Source organism: Schistocerca nitens, chromosome 9, assembly GCF_023898315.1.
Source record: "Schistocerca nitens isolate TAMUIC-IGC-003100 chromosome 9, iqSchNite1.1, whole genome shotgun sequence".
In the NCBI taxonomy this organism is placed as follows: domain Eukaryota; kingdom Metazoa; phylum Arthropoda; class Insecta; order Orthoptera; family Acrididae; genus Schistocerca; species Schistocerca nitens.
In genome coordinates, this window is record NC_064622.1 from 537,334,974 (window position 1) to 537,354,651 (window position 19,678).

Genomic DNA, 19,678 nt, shown 5'->3' on the forward strand with positions numbered 1-19,678 from the left:
GCAGGATCTTCTTTTGGGGACGAATATCACGTTCCCGATGCACTATTTCTTCTTTACTGTATCCCTCGCAACCTCATATTATGGAATTAACACAGAAATTGCGGCGCAATGAAGTACATTGGGTTCCATGCCCTCTCTATCCCAATCCGGGAACTATAAAATAAATAAAAATAAAATTTCGAATAAAATATTAATGATTAATTATTCTGTATGTGTGGAGATTGGTTGTAATTGGTATTTGCTTATCTGGAACATGGACGTTTAATTATTCGGTATCAGACACTTGACAATGGCTATTTGGAAAAGGCAATGTAACTCGTAGTTGACCGTGAAATAAAACTTAAATAATCGGACTTCGTAATTAAATCGTTTCCAAAGACTGCTGCGGTAGGTACGGACTCATGATCTAATCTCAATATTACAATGATTTGCCAGCCATGCCAATACGTCGTTCAGAGGTGATTGTCTACTAAACATAAAAAAGTTACACAGTTAGTTAAATCAGATATATTCAATGAAATAGCCTACAGTTCATAATCCTACTTACTTTTATAAATATAAATTCATTACAGAATCGAGTGCCTAGTGTGGTTGCAACTCGCAGTATTCTTCTATAACATGAAAATATGGCGGTGGGCCAGACAATAAAATAAAATACGTGCTTCTCGCACCACTTCTACCTAAGCTCTCTCTTCTCTTAATCAAACATAAGAGTAACGTAATTATTCTTTTGTCTTTATCAGCGACACAGCGCTGCAGTTGTGTGCTATAGGCTTTATTTATTAGTCACTGATTATTTATTTAATTAATATTTCGCGTTTCCGCGGAAACTCACGCTCAGCATGCAAATGTGCCTTTATATTGCCCCCTGAATTGCGAGGCGAAAGGACACACCTGCAGGCGAGCAATTCACCTAAAGGCACAAGAAAATCTAAGTTATCTACAACTATTCACATGACTTACATTTCACACATTATACACATTATATACAAAATTTGAATGACGCGGGTGCGCCGTAAAAGTTCTTATGTTGGCAGATAGAGTGTACGCATGCGCAGAAGCGTCTGTGTGACTCCGGCAGTGCCGTTATATCATACAGTTAGATCAAGCGGCACAGTAATGCAGTTCATATTGTTCGTGTGCGGGCGTATCTTAGTCGTTGCACAAAGAAAATATTCAACCAAGATTACATATGAAGACTACATTCTATAACAGGTAACTTAGTTTTAAATTTACAATATTTGTTATATCACAATACAACTCAGATTGTTGAATGTTCTTAGTTACATAGTATTGTTTTGAAATACTTCAAAGAAAAATGTCCGTATGTTTCAGGTGCGTCGACCTATTCACATCGTGTCGTTATTACAGTTCATATTCATCTGCTGCACAATAATTTTTTCACAGGTTAGTATCATCGTTGTATAACAACGTGACTAAAACATAAGCGTGTCCATTTCCATTTCCATTATAGTCGTTGTGATGCAGTTCGTTGTGACAAAAAAACATTGTTTATTACAGATTTGACGTGACCGGTTAGTAATTGGTCCAGGTGCAGTTCGTTTTTTACATTCCGTGGAAGCTTGGTTGCAGAACCTCGGACGGCACATAGCTGGCGTGGATCCTTGGACAGTCCAGGTAAGAGTGTCCGTCACATTTCGAGAACATTTCATTCCCTGAAGTTCCAACCAAAATTCTTCCACCCGTCGTGTTGTTTTCTGGACAGGCACTTTGTGTCCGTTTAATCCAGTTAACATCTTGAAGTTAGGTACTGTAGTATTGTCACTAGACGATGCACGAATTATGCACTTCACATTTTCAGTTTTTTGCTGAATATAGCTCACCTAAATGTTCGTAGTTATTAATCAAAGAAATGGTTCATCGCGTTTACATAGGTACGATGCATAATGAATGTCATTAACAGTTCCTTTCACATAGGTTTCTGCGTAGTTGCAGAGTTAATAATGTTCATTAATGTCCGTGAACAATGGTTCACTATGCAATGTCCTTTTGGCACTCGTTTTGTTCAAATTTCTTTTACATAGTAACAGTTACATTATACATCATTGAAAGAGAAAGAAAAAAAAATATAGGTAATCATACATACACACGTCACATATTTTCTTAGCATAAATATAATACAGTTGCACATAAACATGTTTACATCATTATTACATAGCCATGGGTTATTACATTGTGTCACATTTGATTACATGAATTGCAGATAATTACGTCCTCTTTAAGGGTTTTGCTGGGATTTTATCGATGTTTATTTTGTGATGTCATCTGAATTTAAGATAGGTTAGACACAACATTCATTACATCAGTAGGCAAGACCAGGCATTTTCACTACTCAATAAATATTCAAAATAGTAAGAGAGAAAATGTTTGATTCCTCGCGTTTTGTGCGTGTGTGTATAGTGTCTGTGTGGCCTTGACTACTGATAGATGCTTTTCGTGTTGAGAGATGTGCGTCTAATCTATTTCTCAAAGTAAAAGTTCGCTTCACAGATGACGTCTGTCGGTTCGTCAGGTGTCACACCAAGTTAGTGATACCCACAGTCACAAATGTTCCGTGAAAAAATTAATATATCATTCACTGCTACGTAAACATAAATTTTATTTTAATATTCCGTCTTCCAGGTGGTGGCGCGCGCTGAAAGAAGAGTTCTTCTGCCTTCAACTGCGTCACTGGAACCGCTGAAATGAAAATTTCTATACTACTTACTATCTGTGTTGTTGCAACAGAGTTTTTTGGAGTTGCTTAGCAATGTTTTGATGGATGTGACTTTGACATTATTCCGCATGAAATGCTCTAAGATCTCGGTGTGCGTATAGCCCAATAATTTTGTTAGTTCTACGATGTTGTAACAAATACGCACCAGGATGCGGTATGTTAACAATTATATAAGGTCCTTCATATAGCAGACGCCACTTAGCGTTGCGTCGTTTGAATGCTACAGATTTATGATGAGTACGAAGTAGTACAAGCATTCCTACCTCGAATTTTTGTTTTCTTTTTATTATGTTTCTGTGATGTTTGTTTCGTATCTGTGCGTGATGTGTCAGCGTAGTCAAAACTTCTTTTATTTTCTGTTCAGGTGTGATTTCCTTGTCTGACAACTTAGGTAATGGTTCTATCCACTGATCGTTCTGTTTGCAATTGAACATGATCTCGTTAGGTGTGTAATTTGTATCGTAAATATTTAAGTTATTGTGTACGTCTTCGAAAAGACTTAGGTAGGACACCCAATTAGTATGTTTTGATGAAATATAGGTCCTCATGAATCGGTTTAATTCTCGGAAAAGTCTCTCAGTCGCGTTACATTGTGGACTAAACTTTGAAATAGATATACTTCTAATGTTATTGTCCTTCAAGAAATTTCTCCATTTGTACCCAGAGTAGTATGCTGCATTATCTGACAGAATTGCTTTAGGTTTTCCCACGTGCGTCAGGTAATCACTTGAGAATCTTCGTATTATTGCACTTGCAGTGGCGGATTTTAAAGCATAAAGTTTTACATGTTTAGAAAATATATCGTAAAAAGCCAAGATATATTTGACGCCTCCAGAGCTTGCTGGATGCGGTCCACTGATGTCAGTACACAGAATTTCCAGGGGTTTACTAGGTAAAATAGAATGTAAATCTGTCTTTGTGGATAAATTCTGAGGTTTTGATTTTTGACACATGACACATGTTTTCAGTTCCCTGTAAATTTTTTCTTCTCATATTGCTAAAATAACAGTATGTGCTGAGCTTTGCTAAACACTTTTTCGTCCCATAATGACCCCAAACTAAGTGTGTGTGCCAAATTAGATTACGTTCAGACTCTTTGGGAATGCATACACACCAGTTAGTAGCATTTGAATGTCGGCGATAAAATAACACATCATTGTGTAACTTGTAATACTTAGTCAAAGGACGATTGTGTTTTTCTACCAGTAATGTTATTATCTTATACCAGTGAGGATCAGATTTTTGTAATTTAGCCATGTTTCTGCACATATCAATATAATATTGGTGATACTGCTTGTCTTGCATTAAGAGAATCCTGTAGTCATTTATATTTTCTAAGTCACTGTTGGTTTCATTCATACCTTGTGGAAGTCTAGACAAAGCGTCGGCAATGGTGTTGTCCTTACCTTTTATGTACTTAATTTCAAAAGAGTAGTTCTGAAGTGTAACTGCCCATCGTGATAGTCTAGGATGTACAAGTTTACAAGTTAACAAAAATGTTAGGGCCTGGTGGTCGGTATAAATTACTGTATGTTTTCCAAATAAATAATAATTGAATTTCTTGAATGCCCATACTATGGAAAGTGTTTCTAACTCAGTAGTGGAGTATGTACGCTCACATTCAGATAGAGTACGACTCGCAAACCCAATAATTCTTATCTGTTCCTTATCTTTATTCTTTACAACTTGAAATAAGCAACATCCCAAACCAGTACGTGAAGCGTCACAAGTCATACAAAAATCTAAATTGAAATCTGGATGGCTCAATATGTTTGCATTCACTAAAGCATGTTTAATTGTATTAAAGTCATTCTGGCACTGTTCCGACCAGATCCAAACTTGATTCTTTCTGAGTAGATTTAGCAGATGTTTACTGTTCAAAAGTGGTTGTGGCAAAAAACGTCTGAAAAATGAACATAGCCCAAGGAACGATTTTAACTGCTTTTTAGTTCGAGGACTAGGAAAGTTTCTGATAGCATCTAATTTACTGGGATCAGGACGTATGCCCTGTGAATTAATGATATGTCCTAAATATTTTATCTCACTGCAACCAAACCTTGATTTTCTAAGATTGGCTGTGACTCCAGCTTGTGCAAATTTTTCTAAAATTCCTTGAAGTGTGTCAAGGTGTTTATTCCAAGACTGTGTAGCTATCAGTATATCATCAACATAGTGTGTGACTGTCTCAACTAAATCATCGCCAAGCACGGTATCCAGGGCTGTAATGAATACCCCAGAACTGACTTTCAGTCCGAAAGGTAGAACACAAAACTGATAGGTTCGCCCCCCGAACATAAATGCAGTATATTTCCGAGAATCAGGAGTGATACTCACCTGCCAAAATGAATTAGCGAGATCTATTGTGGAAAAATACTTTGCATCTAGAAATTTCTGTAATTGCTCTTCTAAATTTTCGGGTTTTGTGTGAACTGGTAAAATTATTTCATTAATTGCTCGTGCGTCTAACACTAACCTGATGCTTCCATTTGATTTTTTGACAACAAGTAGAGGACTACAGTAAGGTGAGGTGGATGGTTCAATGACCTTCCAGTCTAACATTTGTTTTAATTCTTGCCACACAGCAGGTCGTTGAGATAACGGTACGTTATATGTCTTGTGGTAGAAGATCTTGTGAGGCTTAACTTCAATCTTGTACGCATACGTGTTGATAACACCTATTCGCTTGGCAAAAACTTGTAAATATTTGGATAACACTTCCTGTAGTTTTATACATTCATGTGCACTGAGAGCTGTAGCTTCATTTATCTTATGATCAAGCAATGTTTTCAAGTCCATTAGCTCTGTGTCAAATGAGTGTGTGTGCGTGTCTTGAATGTCATTGTCAAGTACTAACTGAACCTTGTACCCTGTACAGTGTTTGTCATGCTTAAGAGTTCTCCTGTCCAAATCAATAATAATTACACTGCCTTTATCATTTAAAATACATTAACCTTTGGAGAAGTCTATAATGCAGTCCTTCTCGCTCATAATATCTATTCCTAATATGCAATTTGTCACAAGGTTTTGTACAACCAGGAATGGCCATTGTACGGTTCCATTACCTATTTTAATGTTTACAAAAGCTTGCTTCGTAACCCTACATGACTTATTACCTAGTGCAGTAGTTATTTTACAGTTTTGGGCAGGAAACTCAGGCACAGGTTCCAATTCACACATCTTTTTATAGAAATTAAAAGACAAAACGCTCACAGCTGCACCTGTATCTAGAATAATAGTAGTTGGAATCCCACCTACTACACCAGTGGTAGATGCTAAAACAATTTCGTTTGTGTTTGAACGACATTGTGTACTGTCTTGTAAAAGTTCATCTGATATATTGTTATTGTGGTTGTATCTTATAAATAAAACAGGTAATTTTTGTTTAGAATTATTCGGCATATCATTATTCTGATGTTCAACTGTGGTGCCAAATAACTGATTAACATTGAAGTCGCCCCCCAAGAATTCTTCAGCCACGACCTGGGGCATAGAAGTGACTGTTTCTAGTTTGTTGGATTAGCATTTGTACTAGGTACTGACACAGATTGAGGTTGTGTGTCAGGTGTCATTTCTATTATATTCACATTCGGATATTGCCTATTGTGATCTCCAAACTTTTGCGGTTGTTGTTGCTGTTGCGCATTATAACTTACCTGTCGGTCATAAGGTATGCTCCAATTTTGTCCTGGTGGCTGCTGTGTTAAAGCAGTGTTTGAATGAAAGTACTGATCGTTACGAGTCCAGCCTTGACGCTGTATTGGCTCGTAGTTATTATTATTTCTGTTTCTGTTTGTGTTTTTGTTGTTGCCTATGTATCCGTTGTTACCGTTGTAGTTATTACCGCGGTGCCTTTTGTATGGATTGCTGCATGAAGTGTTATTACTGTTGTAACTATTGTTTGTATTGGAATACGCGTGTTGATTTTGATTTCCGTATTGAGACGGCATGTGAGTTTGCTGTTTTTGTTGTACCGCGTATCCAACTGTGGGCGCGCCAGAATTGAGTTGGCAAGCCTGCATGTTTTGCATACCACTAGTGTAAACATTGTGGCTGCTGTTTTGCCGCGCGAAGCGCTGATCTTCAAGTAACATGTCAACCGAATCTAAAGCTGTTAAAAAATAATCTGAATCGTCATCCGGGATATGTAGGAGTTTTTCTTTAATGTTGAAAGGCAATTTGGCCTTCAACGCACGGAGTATATCGCGTGTTGCGACTGGTTCGTCTAAAAAGTGTCCCATGTTCAAGTATTTTTCAAAATATCGGCGTAAGTTGCCATTTTTACTGTTAAAAGTTTCGGGTTCTAGAATTTGTCTTCTGAGTCGCTCCTGGACGGATTGCGACCAGAATTTGTTCAGAAAAGCACGCTCAAACTCACTGTACGTGGTACATACGTCAGCTTGACTGTATGCCCAGACAGCTGCATCGCCTTGGATGTAACCGACAATATATGAAATCTTTTTCCGGTCACTCCAAGTGCGTGGAAATGCGTTACTAAAAGATTTAAGAAAAATCACCGGATGAATGGTTCGTTTTTCTGGGATAAAAATCTGCAATTGCCTGTGTTTCAAAAAGCTTTCTTCTTCCTTTGCATTGTGATATGGACTAGTTCCACTGTAATTACTGCAATGTTCAGCTGGCGAGTAATTACAATAATGTTGCTGTGGTTTACCATGATAATAGCTTGTATTTGTGTTTGTACATCGTGGTATGTGTTGTAGTCGTGGTGTGTTTTGTTCTTGTGTGTTTGTCGTGTGCGGTATGTGTGTGTCATACTCGAATGTATATTGGTTCCTGAACTGTACATTTTGACTGATATTTTCGTTACATTCAGACTGTGGTCGATCGGTCAATTGTGTCATTGGTCCAGTGACGGATTGTACTGCGTCACTGATCAGCTGTTTGTTATTAGTAATGTATTGCGCTACGGAGTCGTGCACAATTGTTGGTAAATTTTCACGTAGGCATCTATCAAAATGTTTGTCTTTGTTCACTACCCAATCATGAAATTCTTTATTAATGTTTTGAAAATGAACTGTAGCATCAGATTGTAAGATGTCAGTCAGGTGTTGTTCAACATTGTCAAATTTATTCTGTACGTCAGTAATTCGTTTTTCAAGGTTGTCGTGTACTGAAGGATATGTTTGAATTTGTTCAGTAAGAACTTCACACGTGACATTAAGATTTTTTACTTGTGTCTGTAAAAGTGCTACGTCAGTTGTAGTCTTTTCTTGTGTCGTATTAAGCTGGGAAAATTTAGTACTGAGTTCAGTCATCTGTTTGGTCAGTGTAGCGTCTATAAGTTCCACACGTTTACATAAAGTGTCATTACTCGTCTTGAGTGCTATGAGGTCAGATTTAATTTCGTCATTTTGTGTCTGTAAGGTTGCCATGTTTTCGGCGTTCTGTTTCATTATCATTTGTAACATGTCGGCAATGTTTACCGTTTGCAACGTCTGTGCCCCCGCCGCGTCATTAGACGTGACGTCATGCATTAACATGGGCTCTGACTGAGACTTTGAAATTTTTGTGGTGGACGGCCTATTGTCAAAATTTCCGTTAACACTTGCGTCAATGTTTGATAAATCGTCACTACCGGTTGCTGTCGTAAAGTCATTTTCTAACATTGGTCTCTCGTCCGAGTCGGATTGTGTCTGAATAGTACGTCTTTGCTGTTCCATTTTTGCGTATTGATTTCTAGTCATTACCATGCCACACGTGATTTATATTTCAAAAAAATATTTGACACTGATTTTAAAATGAAATGCAGTTGAGCATGAATCGCTCGTAGCAACAATGGCTGTCCCGTTAATTTAAAAATATAAACTGAATTTGAGATTATTGGTAATGGCTGCTGGCCATGTTACATCATATCGTACAGAAGTCGGCCATATTGTACACTCGTGTATTGGTATTGTTGGATACGTTATTGTTTAGGGAAAAGTGCTAAGAATGAAATTTGTTACTGAAAACTGTTATGCGCGAAAGATACACTACAGAATTTACTGAAAAGCTAATACACTGAATTATACGTCTGGTCAAGCCTGCTAATGCAAAGATGCTGCGTCTTACCTTATTTTGCTGGAAGCTTCATTGCGTCTTCCGGCAAAACTTTAGAATTGGAAAATATCTTCAGATTTTCATTATCTCTCATACATTCACGTCCAGGTCCAGAAAGTTGATTTTTGACATGAAACAAAAAGAACAATGTAACAAATGACAAAATAACAAGTCCTGTCACGGTCGCCAATATAAAATAAATAAAAATAAAATTTCGAATAAAATATTAATGATTAATTATTCTGTATGTATGAAGATTGGTTGTAATTGGTATTTGCTTATCTGGAACGTGGACGTTTATTTATTCGGTATCAGACGCTTGACAATGGCTATTTGGAAAAGGCAATGTAACTCGTAGTTGACCGTGAAATAAAACTGAAATAATCGGACTTCGTAATTAAATCGTTTCCAAAGACTGCTGCGGTAAGTACGAACTCATGATCTAATCTCAATATTACAATGATTTGCCAGCCATGCCAATACGTCGTTCAGAGGTGATTGTCTACTAAACATAAAAAAGTTACACAGTTAGTTAAATCAGATATATTCAATGAAATAGCCTACAGTTCATAATCCTACTTACTTTTATAAATATAAATTCATTACAGAATCGAGTGCCTAGTGTGGTTGCAACTCGCAGTATTCTTCTATAACATGAAAATATGGCGGTGTGCCAGACAATAAAATAAAATACGTGCTTCTCGCACCACTTCTACCTAAGCTCTCTCTTCTCTTAAACAAACATAAGAGTAACGTAATTATTCATTTGTCTTTATCAGCGACACAGCGCTGCAGTTGTGTGCCATAGGCTTTATTTATTAGTCACTGATTATTTATTTAATTAATATTTCGCGTTTCCGCGGAAACTCACGCTCGGCATGCAAATGTGCCTTTATAGAACGTTTCTATGGCAACGACTCGATTTTGTTTTCGGGTCAAGGACCTCTTTTCCGATGAACTATTTCTTCTTTACTGTATTCCTCGCATCCTCACATTGCGTAATTGTCACAGAAATTGCGTCGCAATGAAATACATTATGTTGCACACCTTCTCTTTCCCAATCTGGGAACGTTTCTACGGCAACGACAGGAATTTACTTTGGGAACGAGTATCTCGTTTCTGATGAACTATTTCTTCTTTACTGTATCCCTCGCACTCTCACTTTGTCGAATTAACACATAAATAGCGTCGCAATTATATACGTTTTGTTCCATGCCTTCTCTTTCCCAATCTGCGAACGTTTCTTCAGCAACGACAGGATTTTGTTTTGGGGACGAATATCTCGTTCCCGATGAACAATTTCTTCTTTACTCTATCCCTCGAACTCTAACATTCAGGAATTAATACAGAAATTGCGTCGCAATGAAATACATTGTGTTCCATGCCTTCTCTTACCTAATCTGGGAACGGTTCTATGGCAACAACAGGATTTTCTTTTGGGAATGAGTATCTCATTCTTGATGCACTATTTCTTCTTTACTGTATCCCTCAAAACCTCACATTGAGGAATTAATACAGAAATTGCGTCGAAATGTAATACATTGGGTTCCATGCCTCCTCTTCCCCAATCTCGAGACGTTTCTACGCCAACGACAGGATTTACCTTTGTGGACGAGTATCTCGTTCCCGATGAACTGTTTCCTCTTTACTGTATCCCTCACACTCCCACATAGACGAATTAACACAGAAATAGCGTCGAATTGATATACGTTTTGTTCCATGCCTTCTCTTTCCCAATCTAGGAACGTTTCTACGGCAATGACAGTATTTTGTTTTTGGGTCGAGGATCCCCTTTCCGATGCACTATTTCTTCTTTACTGCATCCCTCGCACGCTCACATTGAGGAATTAACACAGAAATTGCGTTGCAATGACATAAATTGTGTTCGATACCTTCTCTTTACCAATCTGGGAACGTTTCTACGGCAACAAAAGGATTTTTTTTGGGGACGAGTATCTCGTTCCCGATGCACTATTTCTTCGTTACTGTATCCCTCGCACTCTTACATTGACGAATTAACACAGAAATAGCGTCACAATTAAATACATTGTGTTCCATGTCTTCTCTTTTCCAATCTAGGAACGATTCTACAGCAACGACAGGATTTTCTTTTGGGGACGAGTATCTCGTTCTCGATGCACTATTTCTTCTTTACTGTATCCCTCACACCCTCACATTGACGAATTAACACAGAAATTGCGTCGCAATGAAATACATTGTGTTCCATGCCTCCTCTTTCCGAATCTGGGATCGTTTCTACGGCAACGACAGGATCTTCTTTTGGGGACGAATGTCACGTTCCCGATGCACTATTTTTTCTTTACTGTATCCCTCGCACCCTCACATTGAGGAATTAACTCAGAAACTGCGTCGCAATGAAATACATTGGGTTCCATGACTCCTCTTCCCCAATCTCGAGACGTTTCTACGGCAACGACAGGATTTTCCTTTGGGGACGAGTATCTCGTTCTCGATGCACTATTTCTTCTTTACTGTATCCCTCACACCCTCACATTGACGAATTAACACAGAAATTGCGTCGCAATGAAATACATTGTGTTCCATGCCTTCTCTTTCCGAATCTGGGATCGATTCTACGGCAACGACAGGATCTTCTTTTGGGGACGAATGTCACGTTCCCGATGCACTATTTTTTCTTTGCTGTATCCCTCGCACCCTCACATTGAGGAATTAACACAGAAACTGCGTCGCAATGAAATACATTGGGTTCCATGCCTTCTCTATCCCAATCCGGTAACGTCTCTATGGCAACGACTGGATTTTGTTTTCGGTTTGAGGACCTATTTTCCGATGCACTATTTCTTCTTTACTGTATTCCTCGCGTCCTTACATTGAGTAATTGTCACAGAAATTGCGTCGCAATGAAATACATTGTGTTCCATGCCTTCTCTTTCCGAATCTGGGATCGTTTCTACGGCAACGACAGGATCTTCTTTTGGGGACGAATGTCACGTTCCCGATGCACTATTTTTTCTTTACTGTATCCCTCGCACCCTCACATTGACGAATTAACACAGATATGGCGTCGCAATAAAATACATTGTTTTCCATGCCTTCTCTTTCCCAATCTCGGAACGTTTCTACGGCAACGACAGGAATTTCCTTTGAGGACGAGTATCTCGTTCCTGATGAACTATTTCTTCTTTACTGTATCCCTCGCACTCTCACATTGTCGAATTAACGCATAAATAGCGTCGCAATGATATACGTTTTGTTCCATGCCTTCTCTTTCCCAATCTAGGAATGTTTCTACAGCAATGACAGTATTTTGTTTTTGTGTCGAGGATCTCCTTTCCGATGCACTATTTCTTCTTTACTGCATCCCTCGCACCCTCACATTGAGGAATTGTCACAGAAATTCCGTCGCAATGAAATACATTGTGTTCCACACGTTCTCTTTTCCAATCTGGTAACGTATCTACAGCAACGTCAGGATTTTCTTTTGGGGACTAGTATCTCGTTCCCGATGCACTAATTCTTCTTTACTGTATCCCTCGCACTCTCACATTGAAAAATTAACACAGAAATTGCGCCGTAATGAAATACATTGTGTTCCATGCCTTCTCATTCCCAATGTGGGAACATTTCTACGGCACCGAAAGGATCTTCTTTTGGGGACGAGTATCTCGATCCCGATGCACTATTTCTTCTTACTGTATCCCTCGCACCCTCACATTGACGAAATAACACAGAAATTGCGTTGCAATGAAATACACTGTGTTCCATGCCTTCTTTTTCCGAATCTGGGATCGTTTCTACGGCAACGGCAGGATCTTCTTTTGGGGACGAATATCACGTTCCCCATGCACTATTACTTCTTTACTGTATCCCTCGCAACCTCACGTTGAGGAATTAACACAGAAATTGCGTCGCAATGAAGTACATTGGGTTCCATGCCTTCTCTATCCCAATCCGTTAACGTTTCTATGACAACGACTGGATTTTGTTTCCGGGTCGAGGTCCTCTTTTCCGATGAACTATTTCTTCTTTACTGTATTTCTCGCATTCTCACATTGAGTAATTGTCACAGAAATTGCGTCGCAATGAAATACATTATGTTGCACACCTTCTCTTTCGTAATCTGGGAACGTTTCTACGGCAACGACAGGATTTTGTTTTGGGGACGAGTATCTCGTTCCCGATGCACTATTTCTTCATTACTGTATCCCTCACACTCTCACATTAAGGAATTAACACAGAAATTGCGTCGCAATAAAATACATTGTGTTTCATGCCTTCTCCTTCGCAATCTAGGAAAGTTTCCACGGCAACGACACGATTTTTTTTGGGGTCGAGGATCTCTTTTCCGATGCACTATTTCTTCGTTACTGTACCCCTCGCATCCTCACATTGACGAATTAATACAGAAATAATGTCGCAATAAAATACATTGTTTTCCATGCCTTCTCTTTCCAACTCTCGGAAAGTTTCTACGGAAAGGACAGGACGTTACTTTGGGAACGAGTATCTAGTTCCTGATGAACTATTTCTTCTTTACTGTATCCCACGCACTCTCACTTTGTCGAATTAACACATAAATAGCGTCGCAATTATATACGTTTTGGCCCATGCCTTCTCTTTCCCAATCTGGGAACGTTTCTTCAGCAACGACAGGATTTTCTTTTGGGGACGAGTATCTCGTTCCCGATGAACAATTTCTTCTTTACACTATCCCTCGAACTCTAACATTCAGGAATTAATACAGTAATTGCGTCGCAATGAAATACATTGTGTTCCATTCCTTCTCTTTCCCAATCTGGGAACGGTTCTATGGCAACGACAGGACTTTCTTTTGGGAATGAGTATCTCGTTCTCGATGCACTATTTCTTCTTTACTGTATCCCTCACACCCTCACATTGACGAATTAACACACAAATTGCGTCGCAATGAAATACATTGTGTTCCATGCCTTCTCTTTCCGAATCTGGGATCGTTTCTACGGCAACGACAGGATCTTCTTTTGGGGACGAATATCACGTTCCCGATGCACTATTTTTTCTTTACTGTATCCCTCGCACCATCACATTGAGACATTAACACAGAAACTGCGTCGCAATGAAATACATTGGGTTCCATGCCTTCTCTATCCCAATCCGGGAACGTTTCTATGGCAACGACTGGATTTTGTTTTCGGTTTGAGGACCTATTTTCCGATGCACTATTTCTTCTTTACTGTATTCCTCGCATCCTCGCATTGAGTAGTTGTCACAGAAATTGCGTCGCAATGAAATACATTATGTTGCACGCCTTCTCTTTCCCAATCTGGGAACGTTTCCACGGCAACGACAGGATCTCCTTTCCGATGCACTATATCTTCTACACTGTATCCCTCGCACCCTCACATTGACGAATTAACACAGAAATGGCGTCGCAATAAAATACAGTGTTTTCCATGCCTTCTCTTTCCCAATCTCGGAACGTTTCTACGGCAACGACAGGAATTTCCTTTGGGGACGAGTATCTCGTTCCTGATGAACTATTTCTTCTTTACTGTATCCCTCGCACTCTCACATTGTCGAATTAACGCATAAATAGCGTCGCAATGATATACGTTTTGTTCCATGCCTTCTCTTTCCCAATCTAGGAATGTTTCTACAGCAATGACAGTATTTTGTTTTTGGGTCGAGGATCTCCTTTCCGATGCACTATTTCTTCTTTACTGCATCCCTCGCACCCTCACATTGAGGAATTATCACAGAAATTCCGTCGCAATGAAATACATTGTGTTCCACTCGTTCTCTTTCCCAATCTGGTAACGTATCTACAGCAACGTCAGGATTTTCTTTTGGGGACGAGTATCTCGTTCCCGATGCACTAATTCTTCTTTACTGTATCCCTCGCACTCTCACATTGAAAAAGTAACACAGAAATTGCGCCGTAATGAAATACATTGTGTTCCATGCCTTCTCATTCCCAATCTGGGAACCTTTCTACGGCAACGAAAGGATCTTCTTTTGGGGACGAGTATCTCGATCCCGATGCACTATTTCTTCTTTACTGTATTCCTCGCACCCTCACATAGACGAATTAACACAGAAATTGCGTTGCAATGAAATACACTGTGTTCCATGCCTTCTCTGTCCGAATCTGGGATCGTTTCTACGGCAACGGCAGGATCTACTTTTGGGGACGAATATCACGTTCCCCATGCACTATTTCTTCATTACTGTACCCCTCGCAACCTCACGTTGAGGAATTAACACAGAAATTGCGTTGCAATGAAGTACATTGGGTTCCATGCCTTCTCTATCCCAATCCGTTAACGTTTCTATGACAACGACTGGATTTTGTTTCCGGGTCGAGGTCCTCTTTTCCGATGAACTATTTCTTCTTTACTGTATTTCTCGCATCCTCACATTGAGTAATTGTCACAGAAATTGCGTCGCAATGAAATACATTATGTTGCACACCTTCTCTTTCGTAATCTGGGAACGTTTCTACGGCAACGACAGGATTTTGTTTTGGGGACGAGTATCTCGTTCCCGATGCACTATTTCTTCATTACTGTATCCCTCACACTCTCACATTAAGGAATTAACACAGAAATTGCGTCGCAATAAAATACATTGTGTTTCATGCCTTTTCCTTCGCAATCTAGGAAAGTTTCCACGGCAACGACACGATTTTTTTTGGGGTCGAGGATCTCTTTTCCGATGCACTATTCCTTCGTTACTGTACCCCTCGCACCCTCACATTGACGAATTAATACAGAAATAACGTCGCAATAAAATACATTGTTTTCCATGCCTTCTCTTTCCCACTCTCGGAAAGTTTCTACGGCAAGGACAGGACGTTACTTTGGGAACGAGTATCTAGTTCCTGATGAACTATTTCCTCTTTACTGTATCCCACGCACTCTCACTTTGTCGAATTAACACAGAAATAGCGTGGCAATGATATACGTTTTGTTCCATGCTTTCTCTTTCCCAATCTAGGAACGTTTCTACGGCAATGACAGTATTTTGTTTTTGGGTCGAGGATCTCCTTTCCGATGCACTATTTCTTCTTTACTGCATCCCTTGCACACTCACATTGAGGAATTAACACAGAAATTGCGTTGCTATGACATAAATTGTGACCCATTCCTTCTCTTTACCAATCTGAGGACGTTTCTACGGCAATAAAGGTTTCTTTTGGGGGACGAGTATCTCGTTCCCGATGCACTATTTCTTCTTAACTGTATCCCTCGCACTCTTACATTGACGAATTACAAAAGAAATTGCGTCGCAATGAAATACATTGTGTTCCATGCCTTCTCCTTCCCAATCTGGGAACTTTTCTACGACAACGACGGGATTTTCCTTTGGGGACGAGTATCTCGTTCTCGATGCACTATTTCTTCTTTACTGTATCCCTCACACCCTCACATTGACGAATTAACACAGAAATTGCGTCGCAATGAAATACATTGTGTTCCATGCCTTCTCTTTCCGAATCTGGGATCGTATCCACGGCAACGACGGGATCTTCTTTTGGGGACGAATATCACGTTCCCGATGCACTTTTTTTTCTTTACAGTATCCCTCGCACCCTCACATTGAGGAATTAACACAGAAACTGCGTCGCAATGAAATACATTGAGTTCCATGCCTTCTCTATCCCAATCCGGGAACGTTTCTATGGCAACGACTGGAATTTGTTTTCGGGTTGAGGACCTATTTTCAGATGCACTATTTCTTCTTTACTGTATTCCTCGCATCCTCACATTGAGTAATTGTCACAGAAATTGCGTCGCAATGAAATACATTACGTTGCACGCCTTCTCTTTCCCAATCTGGGAACGTTTCCACGACAACGACAGGCTTTTCTTTTGGGGACGAGAGTCTCGTTCCCGATGTACTATTTCTTCATTATTGTATCCCTCGCACTCTCACATTGAGGAATTAACAAAGAAATTGCGTCGCAATAAAATACATTGTGTTTCATGCATTCTCCTTCGCAATCTAGGAACGTTTCCACGGCAAAGACAGGATCGCATTTCCGATGCACTATATCTTCTTCACTGTATCCCTCGCACCCTCACACTGACGAATTAACACAGAAATGGCGTCGCAATAAAATACATTGTTTTCCATGCCTTCTCTTTCCCAATCTCGGAACGTTTCTACGGCAACGACAGGAATTTCCTTTGGGGACGAGTATCTCGTTCCTGATGAACTATTTCTTCTTTACTGTATCCCTCGCACTCTCACATTGCCGAATTAACGCATAAATAGCGTCGCAATGATATACGTTTTGTTCCATGCCTTCTCTTTCCCAATCTAGGAATGTTTCTACAGCAATGACAGTAATTTGTTTTTGGGTCGAGGATCTCCTTTCCGATGCACAATTTCTTCTTTACTGCATCCCTCGCACCCTCACACTGAGGAATAGTCACAGAAATTCCGTCGCAATGACATACATTGTGTTCCACTCCTTCTCTTTCCCAATCTGGTAACGTATCTACAGCAACGTCAGGATTTTCTTTTGGGGACGAGTATCTCGTTCCCGATGCACTAATTCTTCTTTACTGTATCCCTCGCACTCTCACATTGAAAAATTAACACAGAAATTGCGCCGTAATGAAATACATTGTGTTCCATGCCTGCTCATTCCCTCTCTGGGAGCATTTCTACGGCAACAAAAGGATTTTTTTTGGGGACGAGTATCTCGTTCCTGATGCACTATTTCTTCTTTACTGTATCCCTCGCACTCTTACATTGACGAATTAACACAGAAATAGCATCGCAATTAAATACATTGTGTTCCATGTCCTCTCTTTCCCAATCTACAGCAACGACAGGATTTACTTTAGGGGACGAGTATCTCGTTCCCGATGCACTATTTCTTCCTTACTGTATCCCTCGCACTCTCACCTTGACGAATTAACAAAGAAATTGCGTCGCAATGAAATACATTGTGTTTCATACCTTCTCCTTCGCAATCTAGGAACGTTTCCACGGCAAGACAGGATTTTTTTTTGGGTTAGGATCTCCTTTCCGATGCACTATATCTTCTTCACTGTGTCCCTCGAACCTTTACATTGACGAATTAACACAGAAATGGCGTCGCAATAAAATACATTGTTTTCCATGCCTTCTCTTTCCCAATCTCGGAACGTTTCTACGGCTACGACAGGAATTTCCTTTGGGGACGAGTATCTCGTTCCTGATGAACTATTTCTTCTTTACTGTATCCCTCGCACTCTCATATTGTCGAATTAACACATAAATAGCGTCGCAATGATATACGTTTTGTTCCATGCCTTCTCCTTCGCAATCTAGGAACGTTTCCACGGCAACGACAGGATTTTGTTTTTGGGGACGAGTATCTCGTTCCCGATGCACTATTTCTTCATTACTGTATTCCTCGCACTATCACATTGAGGAATTAACACAGAAATTGCGTCGCAATAAAATACATTGTGTTTAATGCCTTCTCCTTCGCAATCTAGGAACGTTTCCACGGCAACGACAGGATTTTTTTTGGGGTCGAGGATCTCCTTTCCGATGCACTATTTCTTCTATACTGTATCCCTCGCACCCTCACATTGAGGAATTAACACAGAAATTGCGTCGCAATGAAATACATAGGGTTCCATGCCTTCTCTTTCCCAATCCGGGAACGTCTCCATGGCAACGACTGGATTTTGTTTTCGGGTGGATGACCTCTTTTCCGAAGCACTATTTCTTTTTCACTGTATTCCTCGCATCCTCACATTGAGTAATTGTCACAGAAATTGCGTCGCAATGAAATACATTATGTTGCACACCTTCTCTTTCCCAATCTGGGAACGTTTGTACGGCAACGACAGGATTTTGTTTTGGGGACGAGTATCTCGTTCACGATGCACTATTTCTTCATTACTGTATCCCTCGCACTCTCACATTGAGGAATTAATACAGAAATTGCGTCGCAATAAAATACATTGTGTTTCATGCCTTCTCCTACGCAATCTAGGAACGTTTCCACGGCAACGACGGTATTTTGTTTTGGGGACGAGTATCTCGTTCCCGATGCACTATTTCTTCATTACTGTATCCCTCGCACCCTCACATTGACGAATTAACACAGAAATGGCGTCGCAATAAAATACATTGTTTTCCATGCCTTCTCTTTCCCAATCTAGCAACGTATCTACGGCAACGACAGGAATTTCCTTTGGGGACGAGTATCTCGTTCCTGATGAACTATTTCTTCTTTACTGTATCCCTCGCACTCTCACATTGTCGAATTAACACATAAATAGCGTCAAAATGATATACGTTTTGTTCCATAACTTCTCTTTCCCAATCTAGCAACGTTTCTACACCAATGACAGTATTTGGTTTTTGTGTCGAGGATCTCCTTTCCGATGCACTATTTCTTCTTTACTGCATCCCTCGCACCCTCACATTGAGGAATTGTCACAGAAATTCCGTCGCAATGAAATACATTGTGTTCCACACGTTCTCTTTTCCAATCTGGTAACGTATCTACAGCAACGTCAGGATTTTCTTTTGGGGACGAGTATCTCGTTCCCGATGCACTAATTCTTCTTTACTGTATCCCTCGCACTCTCACATTGAAAAATTAACACAGAAATTGCGCCGTAATGAAATACATTGTGTTCCATGCCTTCTCATTCCCAATGTGGGAACATTTCTACGGCACCGAAAGGATCTTCTTTTGGGGACGAGTATCTCGATCCCGATGCACTATTTCTTCTTACTGTATCCCTCGCACCCTCACATTGACGAAATAACACAGAAATTGCGTTGCAATGAAATACACTGTGTTCCATGCCTTCTTTTTCCGAATCTGGGATCGTTTCTACGGCAACGGCAGGATCTTCTTTTGGGGACGAATATCACGTTCCCCATGCACTATTACTTCTTTACTGT